This window comes from Aedes aegypti, chromosome 1, assembly GCF_002204515.2.
Source record: "Aedes aegypti strain LVP_AGWG chromosome 1, AaegL5.0 Primary Assembly, whole genome shotgun sequence".
Taxonomy (NCBI): domain Eukaryota; kingdom Metazoa; phylum Arthropoda; class Insecta; order Diptera; family Culicidae; genus Aedes; species Aedes aegypti.
The window spans coordinates 120,613,620-120,621,921 of NC_035107.1; positions in this window are offsets into that span (position 1 = coordinate 120,613,620).

The window sequence follows — 8,302 nt, forward strand, 5'->3', positions numbered from 1 at the left end:
ATGTTTGAAATCCCTCCGCCATTCCGTCTGGATTTAATGAAGGGAAAAACTTTTTGACCCATGACACATTTTAAGACCGAAACATTTTTTTTGCGTACCATCCGGCATTTATTCTGTGGAGATGGGTCGATTAAAAAGAAATGCATTACCGAAGAGCAGAGAGTGTATTCAGAAAACTCATCTCGAAACAGTTCAGTACACAATGCAAGGACACATGTCAAAGTTTTCTCATCGTGTGAATAAGCTTTATATATTTTTCTTTTTTTTATATAAGAAGCTTTCAAGCGTTGCATTCTCTTTAGAGAAACTTTTGCCAAATGGTACAGCGAATCTTTTGAATCCATTGTGGGATGCGCAGGGATAGTAGCGAGTCACTTTTTAGTGACTGACTATTTTCAATCTATTCACTTCGATCACAGAAGATAGTTTGTAAAGTTATTTTCAGTTGTACGTCGAGATGTAAGCACGGGTAGAAATTACAACCCCAAAATCATGGTTATGACTTATGATACCATAATTCAAGTGTGTTTTCATCTTATTAGAATACACCATGATTTGAAATCATGATATTGCGCATTTCTTGCGTTTTTAGAAGTGCGGAAATGCTAAGAAAAGTGCGCAATTGTATCAAATCGGGAAGGTGTCTTCGGGGGACTTATTCTTCGTAAATCAAAGAATAAGTACTTTGAAGACACCAACAGGATTCAATTCAATCCCGCACATGTATTCATATTTTCGCAATTATTGGACCGCACTTCGCAGTCCAGTAGTGAAAGAAATACACAATACATTATATGAATATTTTTATCATTACATTTATTGGTAAAATCTTACAACTTTGAAGGCACACTGCTAATTTGTTTGCACATATTTGCATCTAGAACTTTCACAGGTTTATTTTCCTATTTACACATGATCATTTGGTGGCAGAAGTTTGATTAAATGTGATTAAGAACATATTCAAAAACGTACCTAAAATAAAGTGATGTAGTTACGATGTGAGTATATTTTTGTCCTTATTACTAACACCAATACTGACTCCTAGATGTCACATAACACTCTAAAATGTTTTGAAAGTGATAGAAGCACACCTGTACTGAGGTTCTATCATCTAAACTGATTGAAAAATCAATTAGAGTAAAGTGGGGCAAAAGTTCGAGTGGGCAAGAGTTTCTTTTCAATATTTCTGACTCAATTCAAAACCAAACTTATAAATGTTATAGTGGTTTGAATGCTATTCAAGTAAGGAACTTTCACTGTAAATATTGTCGAAATCCATTGAGATTTGGAAAAGTTATGGCTATTTGTTGTTTTTCGACTCGAATTTTGTAATTTTTGTCAAACTTTCGTTGCATGGAACCAAATAAAGATAACATCTTTTTCAATATTTTAACTAAAGGCGTTTCTAGGCCAATCATAAGCGCCGATCAGCAAATACCCGACGAGTTACTAAACGAAACCCTCGTTGGCTCCGACCTTCCCTCGTCAGGTCACAATCCAAATAGCAACACGTCAGTTCATACCCCACGTCCATCGAGATCATCAACCCATCAACCTAAAATCGAGCTACTCTTCGATCGGTAACCCCAGTTTCGGTCAATATCAAAGCAATTATCAGTCCACAAAACACGGTAATGAAAAGATCGTTACATACCGATCTAGTAAATCTACAACAGCAGAAAAAAGTTAAACATAAAATTTCTTCAGTGGGCAGCGACAGTACTTCCAAGCGTTGTTGGACAACAATAAAAAAACGATAGTTAAAATGATCAGCAAAACGAAGAAAACTACCAACACTACATCAACAACAAAGAATTGGGTCACCGAGACGCCGGCGTACCGGAAGCCTTGTTCCAACCGGAATCGCCGTGTCGACTTCGTAACCCAGTACAACAACAGCATCCTCAGGATGGCCGAAGCGCCAGCGTACCGGCAGCTATACCCCAACCGGAAGGGCCGATTTCGGTTATCTGGGGAGAAAGATGAAGATTTTTGTGCCTCGGAGAGCCGGGGTGTCGACAGACCGGAAGCAAAATATCCACCGGAACGGTCGAACCGACCTTGGCATCCGAAGGACGAAGAAGAATGCAAGAGCGATAACGTGAAGAACCCGAAAATCCCCTCCAGTGCGGACGTTCTTCCCACACCGGAACTGGAGGCTCCCCCTTGGCACCATGGGAAAGTCGGAAGAGGGACGGAAAAGGGATGTGCATCCTATACTGCTAAGGACTACGTGGGAAACGAAGCAAGTGGAACCCAACACAGTATCAAAATAAGTAGACTTCCATCTTCATCGCTGTCACCATACACACTAAGCTCTTACGGTGAATTTCACCGTAATCTCAACAGCTGAACAGTTCGGTGAAATAAAACACCGTAATTCCGTCGAAATTTTACGGATTCCGGTGATTTTTAACGGAATACTGTAAAAATTTACCGTACTCCGTTAATTTATTTCACCGAACTGTTCAGCTGTTGAGATTTTACAGGAATCCGTAAAATAATTTGTGTATGCTGTGCCTTTTTTCCCGCTACCGGAACACCCCTCTCACTGACTATCGAACCGTTGATCAACGAGCAGCTATCCGAGGACAGCAGATCACCATCATCAGTCATGACGCTACATACGCACATTCGTTCGTTTGTAACCATCAAAAGCCAGGAAAGCCTGATTACTTACTGTAATCAGCCTCTCTCGTGTAGGCATTGTGCACAACCACAGCATCCCGGCCGTAAATGTGCACAAAATAAGAAAGAAGCAAAACCCATGTCCAATACGCCGATCATCAACAGAACAACGCCCGAGAATAAACCATCAACCAAGGAACTCAAACCAACCAAATCGGTCTCGTTCGACTTTACGAGTGCATCATCATCGAGTATCATAAAGTTCAAGCCGACGAAGGGTAAGCCTACCACCACTCATAAGCCGAAACAACAACAGAAACACGTTCATTGTTGTAGCAGGCCTTGAACGGGTAAGACGTTGTTATTTCCATCTGACATTTTTTCTCTTTTCAGAGAAATTTTTTCAAGAATTTGGAAATACGACTCCTGTGTTTTGCGGAAGAAGGACAAGATTGCCTGAACGGCGAGTTTGAAGAAAACTTCAAGGATCTTGTGTAGCTTTTGTGTTCCTGTGTGGCGCGGCAGAAGATTTGGAGTGTTTTGCCTGTGTGGTGCGGAAGTAGACGATTCCCTGTGTGGTGCGGTAGCAGCACTTATTCGAGAACGTTGTTCATTGAGTGTTCTGCGCGTTGAGATCTTTTTGGAACTTTAACCATTTGTGTGGCCTCTGAAAGGACTCTTCGTTGGACAACATAATTCCTGTGTGGTGCGGAAGAAGTTAGGATTTCCTGTGTGGCGCGGAAGGAGTATATTGTCAAGAGGACGTTATTCGCTTTGGATCAGTTTTCAAACTTGAAGCCACCTTAGTATTGGTTGCAGTTTGGTTCACCTGTAGTTTGTTAAGTATTTGTTTTTACTTTATTTCTTTATTTTTCTATTCTTTTAATTGTTACATATTATTTCTAATTGTTGAGTTTCCATTATGGAAACTGATGATGGAGAGGGATCAAAAGAAAACGTTCTTTCTAATGATTCCTCTTCATCGAATAAACCCTTTCAAATAAAGGTTTTCCTGGACCCTACGTAGTTTACTTTCGTAAAAAAGAGAAACCTATCAATGTTCTATTGATCTCTTCTGAGTCATATAAATTATACACTTCGGTTAAAGAAATCTAAAAAATTTCGCTCGACAAATTACGAGTAATTTTTGGATCAAGAGATTATGCTATCGCTCTTCTTGAATCCAAATTATTTTTTGATTCCTATCGCGTTCATGCTCCTTCGGATGCTTGCGAAATAAATGGAATTATTTACGATGAATCTTTGGATTGTGAAGATATCAAAATCCATGGTTCAGGCGTTTTCAAGGACAAATCCATTTCTCCTGTTAAGGTTCTCGATTGTGTTCCTTTATCGAAATAACTTTTTGTTGTAAATGATTCAAAATACCTTCATTCAAATTGTATTAAAATAACATTAATGATAATTTAAAATTTCGCGTGAGACTTTATTATCATGCATTGTGATGAATGTCTTCTATTGGGACACACTTCAATTTTTTGTTCAAACAAACAGAAGTGTTCGAAATGTGGAGAACCTCATCAGTCATCCGAGTGTAATAAAATCTCGGATCTATGTTTTTATTGTAAACAAAAACACCATTCTTTGAAAGAATGTGTTGTTTACATAGACCATCAATCCAAATTCAATCAAAAAATTAGGAATAAAAATATATTGTCCTACGCTGAAATAACATAATCCACTGAAAATTTTTCATCTTCCAATTTATATGATATTTTGAATGATGATCTTCTTCTTTCTGGCGTTACGTTCCAACCCAACTAGGACAGAGCCTGCTTCTCAGATTAGTGTTCTTATTAGCACTTCCACAGTTATTAACTGAGAGCTTTCTTTGCCGATTGACCATTTTTGCATGTGTATATCGTGTGGCAGGTACGAAGATACTCTATGCCCTGGGAATCGAGAAAATTTCCTCTACGAAAAGATCCTCGACCAGTGGGATTCGAACCCACAACCCTCAGCATGGCCATGCTGAATAGCTGCGCGTTTACCGCTACGGCTATCTGGGCCCCAACAACACCAACGATCCTTTTATCATCGCCGATGCTCTTGGTAATTATTTCACAAAGCTTTCGTCAATCGATCGCTATGGACTACTATGGGCGCTCAGGTGGCCAAAAATCGAAAAAATGACTTGTTCTGATAGGTTTTTCTTGTACATCATTCCATAGTTAACACTTCTATTAAGATATTCCTCCAATATCAGGGCAAGATCTTTTATAATTTAATTGATACAGTATGTCAAAGTAAGAGATCTTAAGAAAAATAAAGAATTCAGTACAAACACAAGGTACACATTGAATAGAATATACTGCATAATCGTAATATTTTATGCAGATCTTTATACACTGTCCGAAAGCTTATTCAAAAGGCTATCTAAGAAAAATAAAATTAAATAAAAATTCGTACTTTAGGTCGGAAAAATGCGGGGAGAGCACTAAAAAAAATATTTTATTTTTTTATAGAAACTTTACACATCCCATACTTTTTTGTCCCAAGTTGTCCCAGGCTAAAATTTATTTCCAAGGATACTTTGAGATGTAAACTAAAGGATCGTGAAGAATTTAGCTGCACAAATTTGCACTCTTTTAATTTTTAGCTTTTTGAATTTTTCCAATGTTTCTAACAATTTTCTATTAAAAACAGCTTTAAAATAATTCAGAGAATAACTAAATGTCGTTAAATCATTCATATCATCATTTATATGTGAGTTCTAATATTTATAATGGTTTGCACAACGTTTATTGCATGAATGGCTTACATGCATAATTAGTAACAAAACTTATTATTTCGCTATAGGCCCTATTCAAAAGTTAGTCTCGAAAACTTGTTTTTGAAAATAAACCATCAAATTTGTATTACAAAACTCATAAATGCGACATGAGATTGACAAAATTTTTTGGCCGCCAGTCTGTATGGAAACCGTCCATAGTGTAGACCAATGCACAAGTTCACTGATTTGATGTTTGAGCGGTGCCGAATTCACTCGTTGCCATGGTCACGTAAATAACACGGCACCGCTAAAACGTCAAATAGTGAACCCGTGCACAGGTCCATAGCAACAGTTTCATCTGGAGAGTTAATCCCATTGTATCCGAACCTGCAAACTTCGTAGTACTGAGTGACACTTCTGACCTCTCGATCAATCAGCATTTCGGAATGAACGAGTTACAATATGCTCTAAGGCGCAGCAGTGGGAAATAGGATGGGTTCGATGGAATTGGTTACCCGCTAATCAAAAATCTTGATTCTTTTGGCAAACTAAAGCTGCTAAACTTTTTGAATCACGCATGGATGAATAACGTTCTCCCACCTGAATGGCAGGAAAGATGCCAGAACCATCCAGTTTCCGACCCATATCGTTAACGAGCTGTCTTTCCAAGGTCTACGAAAGAATGGTCAATCGACGTTTGGTACATTTTCTTAATTTTAAAGGACATTTAGACCACAGGCAGCATCCCAAGTAACCATGGAGCATTATATCATTACATATATAATGCAGCTGCATTGCCGTAAGCCTACCATTAAAGTAGTTTAAAAGTGGAAAAGGGCACTTTTACAGTTAAATTAATGCAAGAAGGACGATGAAGCAATGAAGCAACTTATAAAGTAATATTAATGCACCAGTACAATTTATAAAGTGTTGTTAGTGCATTGATAAATTTGTAATGTAGGGTTAATGCTTTATTGCTTGACAGCTCTTGAAATTTGTTGAATAAAAGCAATGTTGCATCAATGTTGTTGATAAGCTACTGCTTACGTGCAATGTTATAATGCTTGTGGTTACTTGGGATGCCTTCAAGTCGGGTTATGGGACCAACACGTATTTTGCTGCTCTTGGAGATGTCCTTCATGATGCCTTTTCCAAAGGACATCACACCGAGATTGTGTCGCTTGACATTTCTAACGCCTTCAACAGAACGTGGACCACGACAATCTTGGAAAAGCTGGCCAACTGGGGGCTGACTGGCCATATTCTACATTTTATTCAAGGTTTCTTGTCCAACCGCACTTTTCGCGTAGCAATTGGAAACATTCAATCAAAAACCTTCCCTGAAGAAACTGGCATCCCTCAGGGGTCTGTAATGGCCGTCACTCTGTTCCTTCCTCTGATGATTTGCCAGTGAACATTCACATATTTGTGTACGCTGACGATATCATCCTACTAGTTTCTGGTTCTACATTGGCTGCAACAGTAAGAAAAACACAAGCCGCTGTGAATAGAATCGCCAAATGGGCCGCAACCAATGGTTACGACCTTTCGGCACCCAAAAGCGTCAGATGTCATGTATGTCCCTCTGGTCATCGCATAACTGGCAATCCCATTACGATACATCACCAGGATATCCCGCAAAAAAAAAACAGTAAAAATACTTCGTGTCATAGTTGACCAAAAGCTGTTCTTTATACCCCATATTGACAACATCAAAGCCAACTGCCAAAGCCCACTCAACTTGATTAGGACGATCTCCAATCCTCACCGCTGTAATAACCGAAAAACCCTTCTTCGCCAGAGAATCTATAATTAATAACCTTGCTCCGGTGTATAACAATTGCATTCGAATCGTTTCCGGATTGTCTCCATCGTTGCCAGTCGATGCTGCTTGCGTTGAAGCAGGAATTCTTCCGTTTCGATATCCTATCACAGCTGTCCTATGCCAAAAATCCGCTACGATCGGTACGTTCAGCTGGTACTGAGAGGACCTTTCTTCTCGATGAGGCGGACAGAGCCCTTCTCAGCGTTGCAAGTTCAAAACTCCCACCGGATGCAAAAATACTATGGTATGGAGACAGGTTTTGGGTTCCTCCAAACTATAAAACTGACTAAAGAAAAACCAACAAATTTCGAGCTGGTGAATCCTCCATACGCCTCAGATCTACGATTCTGGAACTTCTCAGGACCTTCTAACCCCAATTCAAGGTGTGAAGCGAAAAACCGTGCTGAGGAAAGAGTGGTCGAGGGGGTGAAAAAGATGCTCGGCTATTAACGGAGCCTGTGGGGCACCTGGGCACCCCTCACAGTAATTTTCCCCTTAGCGCGTTAATGCAGGGCTCTGGCATGATGGACCTCTTTTCCCGTGCAACTCGTGGGATCCAAAATGAGCACAAATTTAAATTAAGACAATAGTAGTAGCGTAGGAAGCAGTAGTAGGGAAGCGAACCCCTTCGTAAGAAGTGGGTTAGCTAGGTCTCCGTTGAGGAGAGCGGAAGCAGTAGGAGGCAGCAGCGCACGTAGTGCCAGTGCTGGACACCATATTGCATCCCCGGCTAACGTATCGGGTGAGGTTATGGATGGAGCGTGGTTGATGAGGGCCATCAATAAAAGAAGAGAGCCCAAGTAACCACGAAGCTATATATGCATACTTTATGTTTGCTCTATAGTGTGCTATCAGATTTTGTTTTAAAGTGACATAACCTTTAAGAGCTTTATAAAGTATAATTAAAGTGGGAAAGGGCCCCATAACAACCAAATTAATGCAATACTTGGTAAAGCAGTTTTAATGCAGAAGCCCTACTAAAGCATTTATGTTTGCATATTTAGGGTTCATGATGTATATTAGCTTAAAATAATGTATGTTTAGGGCTTGCGTTAAAAATAAACAAAACAATGAATTCATTGACTACCTTTCAATGGTTTTCTTTACCAGCTTAG